At 37.0% G+C, this 18,564-nt stretch overlaps 1 protein-coding gene across 3 annotated transcripts in view; it reads right to left on the bottom strand.

Moving 5' to 3' along the window:
• KLHL13 (kelch like family member 13) overlaps window positions 1-18,564 on the bottom strand; it is a 325,110-nt gene that overhangs the window by 273,487 nt on the left and 33,059 nt on the right. For all 3 annotated transcript variants that reach the window (XM_016202711.2, XM_087829330.1, XM_087829332.1), the window contains exon 3: window positions 11,326-11,488. The gene's annotated coding sequence lies outside the window, so the exon portion shown is untranslated. The remainder of the gene's footprint in view (window positions 1-11,325; window positions 11,489-18,564) is intronic.

Below are 18,564 nucleotides of genomic sequence, written 5' to 3'. Positions count from 1 at the left end.
CAGGGAGAGCTTTGTCACTATTCTCCCTACTCCCCCACTGCGTCTTCTAAACCAGGAGTCAGCAAACTTTTTCTTTAATGAACCAGGTAGTAAATATCTTAGGCTCTGTGGGTACAAACTGGCTCTATTGCAACTACCTGACTCCACTGTTGTAGCTTGAAACCAGCCATAGACAATATGTAAATGCCTGGGGCTGGCTGTGTTCCAACAAAATTTACTTACAAAAACAGGCAGCAAGACCAGATTTGAACCAGGGGTAGTTTCCTGACCTCTCCTCTAAACTATTAATCTTTCACACTCGTGCAAAAAAAAAAAAAAATCCCTTCTCATTGGAAAAATCGCACTAACCATATACCGCACCCTAACTCTCCTTGCTCCTGACATGTATCCAGCTCCTGGTGCAGCCATGTTATTGGGGTTCCTGGCATCTGGCTCATAGTTGTCCTCTAGTCCCATCATCCTGGATGATTTAGAAAGCGACATATCTCCTTGGCCTCACGATGCCTTGAGCTCCTTGACTCCAATGACTTTCATCTCCATTCCATTTCAACAACCCACTCCTTTGGGAAATATTACACCTTTCATAACTTCAAACCAATATTCCATTCTGACCACAACATCTATGCTACAGACTTCCCAATTTTTCACTCCCCCATAAATCTACTCTTTGACCTCAGAACCCCTCCATTTTCTCCAAGTTAGTTGGCCCCCACCTGGCCTCACTTTTCCCTACTCAGTCTGGACACCATGGTTAATCACGATACTCCTTTGCTAGCATCTAAAATCTCCTTGCTCCCATTTCTTTCCATCATGCCTCTTTGACTGTCAAAGCCATAACCCACTCCTGAATGAATTCCATTACCAGACTTTTCTGATCCTTAGCCAAATAGCTGAACATAGCTGGAGAAAAATGTACCACCAAATGAATTTGAGCCACTATAAACTAGTGATTTTAAATCTTAGCTGAGCCCTCACTTCCTCTAGTCTATCCTTTTGAATGGTCTTTGTTTAACTATCACATTTATCTTAGGGAAGACAACAGGGTGCTGTAAAAGATTCCAGGCTTGGGAACCAACAGTTCTGGGTTTGAAATCTGCCTCCACCATATACTAGCTGTATAGTCTTGAGCAAGTTATTTATCTTCTTTTTGCCTCAGTTTCCTCATGAGTAAAATGGGAATACTAATACCTACTTTGTATGTTAAATAAGATTATGTATGTGAAACAATTAACAAAGTGCCTGACACCCAGCAGGTGCTCAATAAATGATAGCTATTAATAAGAGATCAAGTTCAGTATATGTCTATACCTCCTACTTCACTAAGATCATTAAGTGTTTCTTGCCTGAGTTCCCCATAAGGCAATCAATGTACTATTTGGTTGAACCACAGGAAAGTGCTAAAATCCAACCATTTTGACATACAGAAACAATATGGGTTAGCCTAGTTCATTATTAGAGTGCCATCCCAGGGGAGCAGGAGGGAGGGAAAGGGAGAAAATGAAGGAATGAGTCAATAAGAAGGTGTGTTAGTATCAAGCTTGAGCTCAGGAAACCAATTTCAGAGAGATCATAAATACATGACTTGCCTCTCAAATCAGTTGACAAGGAGGGAAAGAGAATTTAATTGCTAACACTAGTCTCTTATTGATCCAAAGGTTTGCACAGCTGTGCTACATTGATTCCTTAGCATTTTCAGGCTACACAGTGCATGGGTGCCCCAGCTGGTCCCACTGTGTCTCATCTCAATTTCCACAGGAAAGCATAGGGCATGCAGTGAGAAGCTGAGGGGTTGCACTGTGTAAGTCCATCAGAGCCCACTCAGAAAAGGAGTTGGGACAGAAGCAATAGCCAAAGGCCCCTGAAACAATAAGTCCAAGATCGGAACTGGTAAGAATTGGCTGATAGAAAGTGTGAATGCCTTAGATTCCCTCTCACTTTGCAAACTTTCCTGAAACTATAATCCACTTTCTTTTAGTCAGGGGAAGTGATATGGCTCCTCTTGTTTAGGGATATTGTTTACCCCTCCACCTAAGCTCTCAAGTTTAATTCTTCCCACCTCCCCTTCAACTTCTCCCACTCCACTGATCTCTTCCCCTCTACCTATATACCTGCTAAGGTCTTTCCTTTCCTTAAAATAGCCTTGCTTTACTTTGCATAGGCTTTTAGCTATTTTCTTTTCTCTTTCCTTTCCTTCTCAGCAAAACACCTTAAATGAGTAATCCAGATTTTCTCTCTCTACTTGCTTACCTCAGAACAACATGAATTGATCTCATCACTCTACTGAAACAACTTTGAAGAGGCCACCACTGACCTCCATATGACTATATCCAATAGACAGGATTCTAGCCATATCTATCTTGGCTTCCCTGCAGCATTTGGCCCTGTTGATCCCATCCCTCCTTACTGAAACTCTTTCTCAGTTCAGTTACCAGGGCACTTCTCCTAATTCTTTTGTTGGTCTTTTTTCTCTTAGCCTCTACCCACTCTCCCTGGAGAATATTATCCATTCCCTAGATTTCAAGTATCACTATGTGCCAATGACTTATTTCCTGCCAAGCCTCTAACTCTGCACTCATCTTAGAAATGTCAAAGCAAGATATATCCAGCTGCTTGTTGAGTATGTCCAACAGGCACCTCAAACTCAACATAAAACCTGAACTCATTATCTTCCCAACTTCCTACATAAAACCTGTCTTCAGATAATGCCTATTCTACCCATTACACTTTACACTGTACTCAACTATTATTAACCATCTACTCTATGCTGTACAGTGTTCAAGATGTTTGCTCTGGTCTCTCGGGCTTGCCATACCCAGCACTTGATATTTGTTCTTGACCCATTTAAATTCCTCTACCAGGTGAGAAGTTGGGCACTGGGAACCAGAATTGTTTATACAAAAAATATATTGGGCTCCTCCTGGTACCACTAAGGTCTGCCAAGTATCTGGGCCATAGTAGGGCTACAGTCCTAAGGAGCACACCCTTCACACTGCCCAGCACACGGCATAGGGGGATATGCAGTGGGGCATGGAGATGATGCAAAGGAGTAGTGACCTGCTCAGTGTGGCTCCTTTCACAAGCTATACCTAGTACCACCAATGGTAGTAGGCACTATATAAAATGTGTAGGCAGTAACTTTAATCTTACTCTTAGTTCAAAGACTAAGGCCTGAACTTCCCAGTCTGACACACACCTTCTACCCCTATCTCTCTTAAGTCTTCCATGCACAGACTTCCAATAGTCTCTGGTTTACATCCTGGAACTGGATACATCAGTTCCCGTTTTGTAAACTGAAAGAAATCCGACAAGGGTTTTCACTTCACGAAAAATGCCATTACTGTACCAAAAGCAAAGTGGCATAACACAAACTTTTGGAAAGTGGGAGATACCTGTAGTTGAATCCCATGTCATGGTTTTGGCTCTTTCCATTAAAATTTGGCTACTGGTCCCAGCAATGTTCTGACCTAGCTGTCCTGGACCCAATGGTTGATACTCAAGAAAAAGTAAGTGAAATGGGTGCCTAGGCAAGATTATGAAAGGCATTGAATATCAGATTGTGAACTATGGTCTTAAACTTTTAGGAAGTAAAGTTTCTAAGCAGAAACTGTGAAGTTCCAGCAGAAGATGTAAACAAAAGTTTCTAAGCAAGAGAATGAAAACAAAATCCATGTTTTAGAATCTGGCAGAGTGGTAACAGTAGTAGTAGTGAAGACTGACAGAGGAGAAAGACTGGAAGCAAGGAAATCTATTAGAAGTCAACTTCAGGAATCCAGAAATATGCCCAGCCCAGTCAACCACACCTGCTTCATCTCTTCATGCTTAATCCCTTGTCTAACACCCTCTAAATGGAGAACTCTCAGCCAGCCCTGGAGTACAGATGGCCATATTTGGAATGAGACAGATGACCATACAATGACCAGGGATAAAATTGGTATCACTGCAGATCACTTTGGTTGTTTCAATTTTTAAAGGGAAGTCCTTTGCCACCTGAACATAAATGTCTAAACTGTCTCCTGCCCAGCTGGGCATGGCTAAGTGGTTGAGCGTCAACCTAGGATTCAGGTGATCGGGGTTCGATTCCTGGTCAGGGCACATGCCCAGGTTGTGGGCTCGATCCCTAGTCGGGGGCATACAGGAGGCAGTCGATCAATGACTCTCTCATCATTGATGTTTCTATCTCTCCCTCTCTCCCTCTCCTTTCCTCTCTCTGAAATCAATATATATTTTTTTTAAATAAAAAATAAAGTGCCTCCTTTGCTTTGAGCAACAAAAGTTGGGGCTACTTATTAAGACACCGCCAATAACAGAGGATGACTATTTCCTAGATTGTCCTTGCCTTCCTTTGCTAATTGCCCTTCATTAGGTTTTCATTTTAGAATCAAGTTAATGTACAAGATTTAAAAAGATACATTTCTAAATGCTCTTGCAGCTTTCACATGCAGCCCTGAAAAGAGGGTGTGCAAGGTTCTGAGCACCCCAATTCCAAAGGGGGAGGGAAGGGGTTTCCACAGCACCAAGCAATTCTCCGACACCAGCTGGGTGTCCTAAAATTTAACTCAGTTCTGACACTATCTACCCGGAGACAGAATCAGATCCCACAGTTTAAAGGTTCAGTCTCACAAGGCTGACCACTTCAGATGTCAATCAGAAGTCCAGATTGTTACCTGTGTTTCTGACCAACACACTATAGACTGGAGGTTTCCTGGACGCCCTCCTTGGACTGCAGTGTCAGCTGCAAATCCAGCTTGTTACCTGCACTTCTAACCAATTGGCTATAAATCAGGGGTTCCAACAACCCCCTCCTTAGACTTGCTTAATTTGCTAGATTAGTTCACAGAACTCAGAGAAATATTTTACTTATTAGATTACCAGTTTATTATAAAAGGGCATAACTCAGGAACAGCCAGATGGAAGAGATGCTGTTGTGAGCAAGGGAACATACCCAAAAGGAGTCACTCACGTTTGTGTCTTTCCACATGCCAGGTTTTATTAGGGGAAGGCTCCCCAATATACCAATAAAGTCACACAGGTTACATACAGAGAGGGGGAGCTTAGAAGTGAGCAGAGTGAGCATCCGGCGCAAAGTCCCAGTCACTGGCAGTGTCCACAGATAGAAAGGCAAGCATCAGCCTCAAGCCAGGTGGCTGCAGTGGTGGCATGCATCCAGTAGAGTGGAAGTCTAGTAGGGCTCTGAGTGTGCCCCGTGGTACAGCCACGCTCAAGCATTAGGTGGTCAGAGCTCTGAGTTCTTATATTGCACAAGGGGTAGAGGTCCCACTCATATCGGTGTTCAGATGGAGTCCTTATGCAAGTAGCCAGACTTGTGGTTTGGGGCATTCAGGATCCCCCCTAAGGGCATTCCCATTACACCCATTACCTCAGTCTTGACATAGCACTTGACATAACTGTCATGGCTGACAGTGACTCCATATTGGATTGTCAAAGGTGTCCAAAAAGTCTGCTCTGCTCTTGCTCTATATAGATGCATAAGACAAGGAATGGAAAAGGGCACAGAACTTCCATGCTCTCTCGAGGCATGCCACTCTCCCCCATATCTCCACATGTTTACCAACCCAGAAGCTCCACAAACCCTGTCCTTTTGGCCTTTTATATATATAAACGAATAACTCTTACAACTCAATAATAAAAAGACAAATAACTCAGTTTTAAAATGGGTTGAGAGACTTCTGGTTTCCAATCTGGCATATAAAGAACTTGGAAGTTATTCCTCCATCCTAACAACGTGCAAAAAGCTAAGCAGATTGAAAAAATAAACAACTCTTCTTAGATCCATCAGAGAAATGAAGTCACAAGGCAAACCTCTGCCCCCAAATTTGGAGAGACTGACAGTGAAGTACAGAGATCACAACATATTGGAGCAGAAACCCATATGCAGAAACCTCTGTGGGAACCAGTAGCAAGGGAGGAAAACCTGTACTGTAACTGACAAATTGCTAGAGGCTCAAGTGTGACTTTTTATTTTTTAAAATATGTTTTTATTGATTTCAGAGAGAGGAAGAGAGAGGGAGAAAGAGGTAGAAGCGTCAATGATGAGAGAGAGTCATTGATCAGCTGGCTGCCTCCAGCACACCTCCCATGAGGGATCAACCTGGGCCTATGCCCTGACCAGGAATCAAACTGCGACCTCCTGGTACATAGGCCAATGCTCAACCGCTGAGCCACACTGGCCAGGCTCAAGTGTGACTTTTTAGATACAACACCAAAGGCATGATCCACGAAGAAAATAATTGACAAGCTGGACTTCATTAAATTTAAAAACTCTGCTCTGCAAAAACCATTGTCAAAAGAAGAATACAAGTCATAGACTGGGAGAAAATAGTTGCAAAAGACATGTATGATAAAATACTATTATTCAAAATACAGGGGTGGGCAAAAGTAGGTTTACAGTTATGAGTACATGAAACACAGTTTATTCTTGTACTGTTACTTATTAATTATTGTATTATTTTTCAAGCAAACTGTAAACCTACTTTTGCCCATGCCATATACAAAGAATTCTCAAAAGTCAACAATAAGAAAGCAAACAACTTGATTTTTAAAATGAGCAAAAGTCCTGAACAGAAACTTAACCAAAAAAGATACATACATGGCAAATAAGCACATGAAAAGATGCTCAACATCATACATCATTAGGGAATTGCAAATTAAAACAATGATATTCTACTACACACCTATTAGAATGGCCAAAATCCAAAATATTGATAATACCAAATTTTGACAAGGATGCGGAGCAACAGAAATTCTCATTAAATGCTGGTGGGAATGCAAACTGCTATAGCCACTTGAGAAAATATTTTGGCAGTTTCTTTCAAACCTAAACATACTCTTACCATATGATCCATCAGTTGTGCTCTTTAGTATTTACCCAAATGAGCTGAAGTTGTATGTCCACACAAAAATCTGCACACAGATGTTTGTAATAACAACTTTGTTCATAAATACCAAAAGTTGTAAGCAACCAAGATAGCCTTTGGTGGGTGAGTGGCTAAATAAACTGATACATCCAGACCATGGAATATTTTTCACTGCTGACCAGAAAAAAAAAAAAAAAAAACTACCAAGCAATGAGAAGACATTGAGGAATCTTAAATGGATATTACTAAATGAAAAAAGCTAATGTTAATAGGGTACAAACATACTGTATGTTTTCAACTATGTGACATCCTGGAAAAGGCAAAAGTATGGAGACACTAAAAATAGCCGTGATTGTCAGGAGTTATTGGGGTGGGGAAGATAAATAGGCAGAGCACAAGTGATTTTTAGGGTAATGAAACTACACTGTAAGATACTATAATGGTGGATACATGTTATTATATATTTGCCCAAACCCATAGAATGCACAACACCAAGAGTGAAACCTAATGTAAACTATGGACTTTGGATAATTACGATGTGTCAGTTGTAGGTTCATTAGTTTTAACAAATGTGTCACTCTGGTGGGAAATGTTGACAGTGTGGTAAAACAGTTGAAACAACAACAATTTAGGGGAATTATTAAATTGTGTAAAGTGTGCTAAAATCCTTGTCATGTAAGCAGAAGGATAGAACCAATGAATAAGTTGTTGACTTTATTAGGAAAAGTATATTTAAGTATGCATCATAAAATCTTAAGGGATACCTTAACAAGATAAAAATACAATATAAAGTTCCTAAACAATCAGAAGAAATAAAGGGAACATAGAAAGCTTTATTAATCCAGCAGATGATTGGAGAACAGAGGTACAGAGGGTGGAAAAAAGGGTATACAGGTGGTAAGCAGAGCCTAAACTATGTGAAAAGAAGCAAGTTGCAGAATGATATAGAGACACAGCCTAGAAAACAGTACTACAGTTTTGCAGCTTCTTTTATGCATTTGAAATTAAGTAGAGGATATAAGGAAGACTGGAGAAAGCTAGATGAGGATTGGATAACAGGATAGTTAAGATTATATACTCTCTTGAGGGTTAATACCCCATTCCAGGGGTATTGCTTCTGGTATTTCAAAGGTGTGTTAACCTAAACGCACAAAAACAATAGACAGGGCTGACTTAAAACCTTTCACTAAAGAAGTTATAGGCCTGGGTCCTGACTACCCACCATGACCTGCCTTGTTAGTAATTTATTATCAGATCATCTTGTGAGGTTACTTTCCATAGAGCCCCCCCCTTTTTGTCCACATGTATCTCTTATAAATCACAATATTGCAGGTGTCTAAATGATAAACACAAAATTGGTGACAGCAATTAACTCTGGAAAGAAAGGAGAATGGGATCAAAGGATATACAAGGGATCTCAACTCTGTATATTTTCATTTCTATTTTATAAATCTATTTTTTAAAAGAATAAAACATAATATTAAAATTTTATGAAGGTGGGTGGTGGGTGCCCAAGCATTCATTATTTTATTTTCTATTCTTGTCTCTGTTTGAAATAATTCTTACTTTAAAAAATGAGTTTAAAAAGAGAGAAGAGCAAGGCATAAATATCATGTATATATACATATACATTTTATGTAATTAAAGTAATATATATATTAGAATAAACATGCAAAAAAAATTCTGGAAAATATACACCTGACTTTTTTTTTAATCCTCACCTGAGGACATGCTTTTATTGATTTCAGAGAGAGAGAGAAACATCAAGAGTGAAACATCGACCATCTGCCTCCTGCACACCCTTATGGGGGATCGAGCCCACAACCCAGGCATGTGCCCTGACCAGGAATTGAAATGGCAACCTTTCAGTGCATAGGACAACGCTCCAACCAACTGAGCCACACTGGCCTGGGCTACACCTAACTCTTAAGAGCAATTGTCTCTGGAGAATAGGATTATAACCTATTTCCAGTATCTGTTATATATTGCTATTTTTTAAATTTATCTTTATTGTTGAAAGTATTACAGATGTCACCCTTTTCCCCACTGACCCTTTAATTTTGTTTAGTTTTACAATGAATATGCATTACTATGGTAAGCAACAACAAAAAAATTTTTAAATAGGAATAAAAAAAGAAATCAACGGAGCCTGAACAAAACTTTATAAATTGTGTTTATCAGAAAATCTCAAAAGCGACAACAGTTAAAACAAAAGAAAAACAACATATTGGAATTTAGTGCTAGAGTACATTATGTCAAAATGCTGGGAGGAGCTTTTAACAAATCAATGCAAAACGTAGTTATTTTCTTGAATTCTCGCTCAGCACTTCCATTATTGCAATAGGCAAACTGAAAGAATAAGATATTATCATTTTGATTAAAGGGATGCTTATGCTATCCTATGGAAGCTGGTCTTAAAGATTAGGCCATTCTTAGACTGTAACTGGATAATGCTGGCTTCGCTGATTTGAAGTAGAACGCTAATCTAGGCAATTTAGAGTGACAACAAAACTATAAGATTGCTGGCATGGTAACCAGAAACAAACAAAAAAACACAAAACGTACTGAGAGACTGGAACAGTCCTCTTGCCAGTGGCAGTTATCATTTATTGTACATTGGGTTGCAAGTATATTTGCATTTATTTTAATATAAATATCAGATATTTCCAAATATAAAAACTTTACAGTAGATCATGAATGAATTTAGGATAATACGCATGTTGTGTGTGAGGGCTAATTTCAAACAGAAATCATAGTTCTGAGATGTAATCTTTGTGCTATGTGAACATATTTTGAATAGAAATCTACTGTAAATAACAGAAGTATAGGATAATTACACTCTTTCAGTATTATGTGGCCACATCATTGTGAGTATGCTTTACAATTACCCATGAGTGGGTTCATTATCTTTAATGGAAAAGGAGAATTGCCATAATCATAATTCACAATCCTATTGCTGAGATAGAAATCAGTCATATGGTACCTGTTAGAAGATCAAAAAGGAAAAAGAAAAAAGGATTTGCATCAAATAATGCAATGTCAAATACATTGATTTTTTTCCAACATAGGTAGTGCATTTTTCATTAAATTTCTTTTAAAGCCTAATGGCCAAAGTTTAAAAGATAATTTTAGATTAGTATTTCCCAAAAATGGATATAAAAATTACCTAAAATGGGCCCTTACAAAAGATAGGACAGAATAGGGTTTACCATGGACCTCTAAACAACTTTTTGATTCACCTGGAGTAAAAGCAGTCTCTGTAGGAACTGTCTCCAAGTTAAAAACTACTGTGACATTTGGCAGCATTTGTTAAAATTTTAAATGTTTATAACCTTTGAATATAGCTTTTCAAATTCTAGGAAATTATTCTACAGAATCCCATAAGAGCACAAAGATGAATGTAATGGATATTTATTGTAGTATTGCTTGTGGGGGCTTTTTGTAGCAGTTAAAAGTTGGTAACAATTTAAATGTTCATTATTGGCAGGTATTTAAACAAATCATGGTATATGCACACAACAAAATGGTTGATATACATACATACATATTTATTTAAATAACACAGATTCACAGGTACCACCATAGAAAGATGTGCATGATATATTAAGAGAGAAAAAGTATGCTGTAAAATGCTATATTGAATATGATTCCTTTTTCATTGTTAATATCTCTAGGGAAGGATGAAAAATTAGAGGAGTAAGCTGTAAATACATTGTTGATCTGTTGACTGGAGATTACGGAAGACTTTCACTTTTCAGTTCATGTATTTTTGTAGCATTTCAACCTTATATAATGTATATATATTAATTTTGTAATCAGAAAAAAATAATTTAAAATTTAGACCTGATTGAGTAATGAGACTGGGATTTTGCATACACACACACACACACACACACACACACACAAACTCCTCTAAGCATTTTGACTGACTTAGGTCAAACTAATAAAAAATACATATAGAAACAGACTAGGCTATCCAAGTTTGATTTTTTTTCTTTAACATGGTGTTATGAACTAAAACATATCCTGTCAAAATTCATACATTGAAGCCTTTAATCCCCAATACTTCAGAATGTGACTGTAGATAGGGCCTTTAAAGAGCTAATTAACTTAAAATGAGGTCATTAGGGTAGGCCATAATCCAATATGACTGGTGTCATTAGGAGATTAGAATACAGACACACAGGCACACAAACAGCACCAACCATTTGAGACGACACAGTGAGGTGGCCATCTACAAGCCAAAGAGATGTCTCAGAAGAAACCAACCCCACTGACATCTTGATCTTGGATGTCTAGCCTTCAGATTTGTGAGAAAATAAATTTCTGTTGTTTAAAATGCCAACCAGTCATGGTATTTTGTTATGGCAGCCCTAGCTAATTAATGCAGATGGTAAAACTGATAAGAGAAATTATAAAAACAACTTTAGATTTACATTTTAAAACTTACTTTGCCCTGCTCAGTGTGGCTCAGTTGATTGGGCATCGTCCCATTCACCAGAAGGTTGCTGGTTAGCTTCCCAGTCAGGGCACATGCCAGGGTTGCAGGGCAAGTGATGGATGTTCTGCTCTCACATCGATGATTCTCTTTCTCTCTCCCTCTCCCTCTCTCTCTAAAAATCAACAGAAATATTTTTTTAAAGAAAAGAAAAAGAACCTTACTTAATAACAACATAGATAACCGTTGAAAACTTTATGCTAAGTGAAAGAAGCCAGTCACAGAAGACCACATATTGTATAATTCTATTTATATGAAATGTCCAAAATAGGCAGATCTCTATAGACAGAAAGAAATTAGTGGTAGACTAGGCCTGGGGGCCTTGGAGGAAAATTAGGAATGACTGCTAATGGCTATAGGGTTTCTTCTGATGCTGTAGAATGCATCCTAAAAATTGTGGTGCTGACTGTGCATCTCTGTGAGCATACAAAAACCATTAAAGTGGACACTTTAAATGGGTGACTTGTATATTTGTGAATTATATCTTGTGAAAGCTGTTTTATTAAACTCATTTTATAGAAATAAAGAAGAAAATCACAAAATTGAAAATAGAGAAGTAACCATAAACGGATGAAATCAAAAGAATTATTGTACAGTAATTTACTCAACTCTATACAAATAAATTTGTTATTTCCTAGGAAAATGTAAATTAACAAAATTAACACAAGAAGATGAAAATAAACAACCAGTTACAATTATAGAAATTGAAAACTCCCACAATGTATGAGGCCCAGAAATTTCAGATAAATGCTACCAAATCTTTCTTTTTTTTAATATATCTTTATTGATTTCAGAGAGAGGATGGGAGAGGGAGAGAGAGAGAGAAACATCAATGATGAGAGAGTCATTGATCAGCTGCCTCCTGCACGCCCCCAACTGGGGATCGAGCCCACAACCCAGGCATTTGCCCCAACCAGGAATGGAATCGTGATCTCCTGGATCCTACCTAGGTGGATGCTCAACCACTGAGCCATGCCCAGCTGGGCCCAAATCTTAAATTACTAAATAACTCCAATGCATTTTTACCTGTTTCATAGCACAAAGAAAAATTCAAATTGTCTTCTTCAAATTTCAAACAAAGCTGTAACTCAATCTCACTTACGAATGTCAATGCAAAAATTCTATACAAACTGTAAACAAATAGAATTAGAGATCCCATTAAAGAATGGCACACCAATGACCAAGTGGGTATATTTCTGGAAGAAAACTTTTTAATGTTAGAAATCCATTAAAATAATTCACTATATTAGCAGATCAAGGGAGAAAAATAATACGGTTTTCACAGATGCTGAAAAGCTATCTGACAAAATTCAAGATCCATTTCTGATTTAAAGTAGTCTTAATAAAGTAGGGATAGATATATACTTGCTTCACATTATGGTATTTAAAACAGTCTAATACTGATGCATAAACAGACAAACATAGCAACGGAACAGAATACAGTCCAGAAATAGAGCCAAATATATACAGGATTTCTGTGTAGGAATAAAAGTCACATTTCAAATCAGTGGAGGAAATGGTTGTATTCAACAAATGGTGTAGCGACAACTGGCTAGACATAACACTAGATCCCTACCACATTCCTTGCACCAAAATAAATTCCAGATAGGATTAGTTTTTAAGAAACTAAAACATAGTAGACAAAAATCAGCTGGATATGTTCATGACCTTGGGATAAGGAAGGTCCATTTTAAAAAGACACAATAAAAAAGCCATAAGAAAAAAGTTGTTATATTTGACTATATTAAAATTTAAAATTTTCTACAAGGAAAAATGCTCCTTACCTCAAAATAATTCAGATGGATCAGAGATTTAAACCTTTTTTAAAACATAAAAAATAACATGGGAATTTTAAACACATATTTCCAAAGTGAGGAAGGAATTTCTAAATAGGACATAAAATCTAGAAGCCATAGAGAAAATATTGACAAACTTGAATGCAAAAAATTTTTTTATATCTGCATGGAAAAAACACTATAACCAAAGTCTAAAGACAAGTCAATAGTCACAGCACTAGTTTCCTTAACATATAACAAATCTCCTGCAACTCAGGAAGAAAAAGACCAACAGAAAAATAGGCAAAGTACATGAACTAACAATTCACAAAAAAAGAAAACTGCTTTCAGTATGTCAAAATTACTGAAGCTCATTCCTAATGAAAGAGATTCTCAGTTACAATGAGATACCATTTTCACCTATCAAATTTTCAAAAATCTAAAAGTTTGATAACACTATTTTTTTATGAAGATGTAGGAAAACAGGCAGTCTCTTCCATTTCTGACAGGAATGCAAACTGGTACAACTAGGATGGAGATAAATTTAGCAATATCTATCAAATTTTAAAATAATTGACCCAGCAATTATATTTCAGATAATTTATCCTAGTGTTAAACTCCCACATTTGCCAAATGACACATGTATAGGAATATTTATTGCAGCATTGTTTGTAATAGCAAGGGTTGAAAACAACCGAATGCCCATCAAATAGGGGACAGTTTAAATAAATAAAAGATCTATGTGATTATACTAGTGGCCTCTATAACTTATATGAAAAATGGTAACAGGCTATTTCTGAGGAAGAAAACTGAGGGACTGGGGATCAGTGATTAGAAAGACTGACCTTTCATTGTATAGCTTTTTTGTACTCGAGTTTTTTCCTATGTGAGTGACTAACCTATTTTTTAAATTTATTTAATTATCAAATTTGTGAAAATTAGTATTGTCAAACACTATCAACTTTCCAGATGTCAACTCAGGTATTCTTCACAACAACCCTATGATGTAGGCACAATTGTTATATCCATTTCACAGATGATGAACCCCTGGCACACCTGTCATACTATGACTTCTCTGGGCCCTGGACACTGGTCATTGTGGGACCCTTCCACCATAAAAATACTGAAAATTATATTTTATAACTGCTTTGGCATGTAAAGATAAATATAATCCAGGATGGATTCATTATTACATATTAATTAGTTTTATAGTCATTTTTTTCCTTCTGATTTTAAAAGAAATTAAACTTAAAACATTTTCTTGTTCTCCGAAAAGTATAACAGGTCCTAGGCACTGTGCCTATTGTGCCTATTGTGCCTAATGGATACATCAACCTGTAGGCACAGAGAGGTTAAGTAACTTGCCCAAGGTCACACAGCCAATAAGTGGTAAAGCTGGGAAATTAAACCCAGGTAGTGTGATTTCAGCATCTGCGTTTGAATCTGTATGCTAAATAAAGCAAATCACAGGGGAAATTATGTAGTTATATATGTGCTAACATGGACTTACCTACAATATAAGTGAAAAAAATCAGAGGTAGGAATAGTGAACATATTATGTTTTTTTTTAAAAAAAAGTTTATACACACCCACACTATCTCTCAAAGAATTTTTTTTTAATGTCTGGTGAAAGGGCTTGATGAACAGAGCCTGGGAGACTTACTTTTCATTGTATGTTCCTCTGCATTATTGGATTTGTTTTTTGGTATTTTTACCATGAGCATATATTTACAGATGAGGAAACTAAAGCTCAAACAGGGTTAAGTAATTTGCCAAAAATTACACAGATAGTAAAAGAACCAACAGCATAAAAGTATGAATGACTATTCAGCCAATCAACAATAAATTGACTTTCCTAAGTACAGACCTTTCAATGTATCCTTGTTAAATTTCATCATTTTAAGTCCATAGAACCAGTTGGCCAGGCTCTTTTTGCATCCTGATTCTGGATCTGTTGCATTCATCTTTATGACCCAGTTAAATATGGCAAGCATGCTTTCATGTTTCCATCCAACCTATTGATGAAAATGAGCTACCAATCCAATTGGTTGTACCATCTACTATTTCACTTGTACCCCCCAATTTCCCCTTGCTCATAGGACATCTGAAGGTCCAAATGTCACAGAATTTTGGAATGCAGTGTCCACAGCATTCCCTTGCTCACTAAGCAGTTCTGAAACCCCTTTTACAGTAGTTATTTAAAATTAATATACAATTGGTTTCTTTACAATGTTCGGCAGGTTTCTGAAGTTTACAACCTGGCCAATTCCCCAGAACCCAAACATAAACTATGTCAGAAAGACTATGATTTCCACTCCCTAATTTTTCATAACACATTTGAACTGGACATTTTAAAAAGGAGATATATACAGCCATTTCCCCACTGGAATGAACCCACTGCCACCCAAAATAATCCAGACAACTGAACACAGCAGCTGGCAAAGGATAGATGTCTCTAGCCTTGCGGGGAAGGGAGCTAAATGCATGCCCCAGGGAACTGGAAGAAGTATGGTCTCTGTCAACCTCTTGCTCTATTTCTAGCTACAACACACATGCTACAGTCAACGTGTTGGGAGAAGAACATATTTCCTGGTTTCCCTATAATTACACACTATGGTATTGAATGTTTACATACATAACCCTAACTGAACACAATTGTGAGGTTTCTGAAAAGGTTACTGTAAAGCAGAATTTAGTGAACAAATAATTCATTTTTTTATTGACTTGCCCTACCAAATTAGAGCCACATTGCCCTGCAAAGAATTTTGTCCCCTAGTTATTAAAAAAATATATACTTATAAATGTAGCAAAATTTTCAATTACATATTTTAGAGGGGAAAATGTAACACTAAAATAATAACAAATAACATGTTTTACTCAAAATGTCACAGAATAGAATGACTGAAAGCAAAAACATAACAGAATGTCAGAGATTCTGATAATTAATGATTACTTAGCTCATATTGCTTCGTCAGTTTTGCTCATTTCTAATATTTTCCCATTTTAGATTCATTTTCCCTTTTCAGACCTCTTCATCAGATGAAGTCTGTATGGTTTGTTAAAGGATTTGTTCTTATGGGAAAAGATAATGTAGGGGTCCAGAATGATCTTCCCAGAATGTGCCCCCTGGCATGCAGATTATTTCAAGCTGAAAACAATTAAAATCCAACTAACTCAACAAGAGTTTGTTGCTGTTATTTTTTACCTCCCCAGTGATAGAAGAATGAAAAGGATTTCAAAATATTGATTTTTACTTTAATGGAGCAGCCATTCATATGCAATTTGGAGATGGAGAACCAAAGACTAAAACCATTTCCATTAAAGACCGGAACAAGACAGGGATGTCCACTTTCACCACTCTTATTCAACATAGTACTGGAAGTCCTTGTCATAGCCATCAGACAGGAAGAAAACATTTACACCGTGGAATACTACGTAGCTGTAAAGAAGAATCTCGTACCCTTTGAGACAGTATGGATGGTCCTGGAGAATATTATGCTAAGTGAAATAAGCCAGGCAGCGAAAGAAAAATATCACATGATCTCCCTTATACGTGGAATCTAAAGTACTTAATAAACTGACGAGCAGAATAGATTCAATGACATGGCAGCATAGTTGAGACTGACGAAATGTCAGAGGGAAGGGGGAGAGGGGGTGGAAGGGGAGAGAGTAACCAAAGAATTTATATGCATATATGCACAACTCAAGGACACGGTCAATGGTGGGGAGAGGGACTGGGAAGGGGGAAGGAACGGGGGGGAAAGGGTCATTGGGGAGAAAAAGGGACATCTGTAATACTTTAAACAAAAATAAAAATTATAAAAAATATAAAAATAAAAAAATAAAATAAAAAGCTATGTTAAAATCCTAAAAAAAAAAACAACTCAACCCTTTTTTGTGTATAAATTATTAAACATTCTCACACAGCTAAGAATAACAATCCTCATTCTATACTGTATTCAATAAACACAATTCTAACTAAACATGTTAACATACCTAATACTGATATTTCAGATTATTGTTTTTTAGTTAAGAAGTCATATCAGAAAACAGGGATTCTAAAACAATGATCCTGACTTTTTTGAGTGATGCACTAAAATACATATATAATAGCCAATTGAGCTACATGTTATCTCTGAAATACACACAGGTTATTCCCTTCTCTCTCCCTTTTTCAAAATCATCTGTAAAGGTCTCTCAAAGTCCCTCTTGAATAACATTATTGATGGATTATCACAAAACCAGTCCTACATATTTCCCCCTAAACTATATGCAAATTACCTATTTTTCACTCTCACTTCAAAAGAAATAAATTCCCACCCCCATTCACATCCCAAATCAGTTACTGCCTTTATGCTCTTTCTCTTGATTTAGGGGTGGTAACAATTATTATTATTTCCAGTATCAGTCACAGTCTTCCAGAGAATAGTAAGGCTATAATTCATGCTTTACAGAAATTGGTAAATCAGGCAAGTGAAAAACAGCAGAAGCCCATAATTTAAATCCTCTTTGGGTTCTTAATCTAAGTCTCTGACATTTGAATTAGGATCAGTAATATATGGTTAAAACTAAACCATGAAGCAAGCCTATATAAATTGCTATAAAATCTAACTCACCCAGAAACTCATAAATTAAGAAATGAGATTGAAACTCTACTTTTAATCCTTAGTATTATACCTGAATACTACAGTACATACCATGCTAATAATGTATATTTTGTTTTTTCATTTACATTGCCTGTTACATAGAGCAAGGCCTTTTGATCTAAAGTAAAGGTAATTTGCAGCTGAAAGCTACTCCTCTGAAAAGATTTTTTCAGTTAATAAAATTCCGAAAGCATTTTGTATCAAATCTACACTCCATTTATTCTAAGTACAGTAATAGGAATTATATCTTATCTTCTCTTTGTTGTGATTTAAGTCTAGACTCTTTGTATCCATCTTCTCCCTTTTCCCTTTGATGCCCATTTTCTAAAAACCATGGATAAGCTAAAATCGCATGAGACTGAAATATTGCTTATAAACAAAAGAATTACCAGACTATTTCAGATGATGCAGAGGTAAGTGGGCTTTGGTTGTCCATCTCCAAATTGCATATGAATGGCTGCTCCATTAAAGTAAAAATCAATATTTTGAAATCCTTTTCATTCTTCTATCACTGGGGTCCCCCTCTTCTCCTAGTTCCTCTTTGTCCACTGCTATATTGCCTACCTAGTATCTCTTCCATCCAGTCCAGTCTCATCTTCCTTAAATGCTCACTGGCAAATGGAGACAGGAAAAGGAAAGGGATACTACTTAAGAGATATATAGAAACTGACATTTCTTGAACACTTTTTTGTTCCAGGCACTGAGCCAAGCATTTTACACATGTCACCTCGCTTAATTTTATAATAGCCTTACAAAATTGAAGCTATTAT

Source organism: Miniopterus natalensis, chromosome X, assembly GCF_054644295.1.
Source record: "Miniopterus natalensis isolate mMinNat1 chromosome X, mMinNat1.hap1, whole genome shotgun sequence".
NCBI classification, from domain to species: domain Eukaryota; kingdom Metazoa; phylum Chordata; class Mammalia; order Chiroptera; family Miniopteridae; genus Miniopterus; species Miniopterus natalensis.
This window is presented reverse-complemented; position numbering and strand designations above follow the sequence as displayed.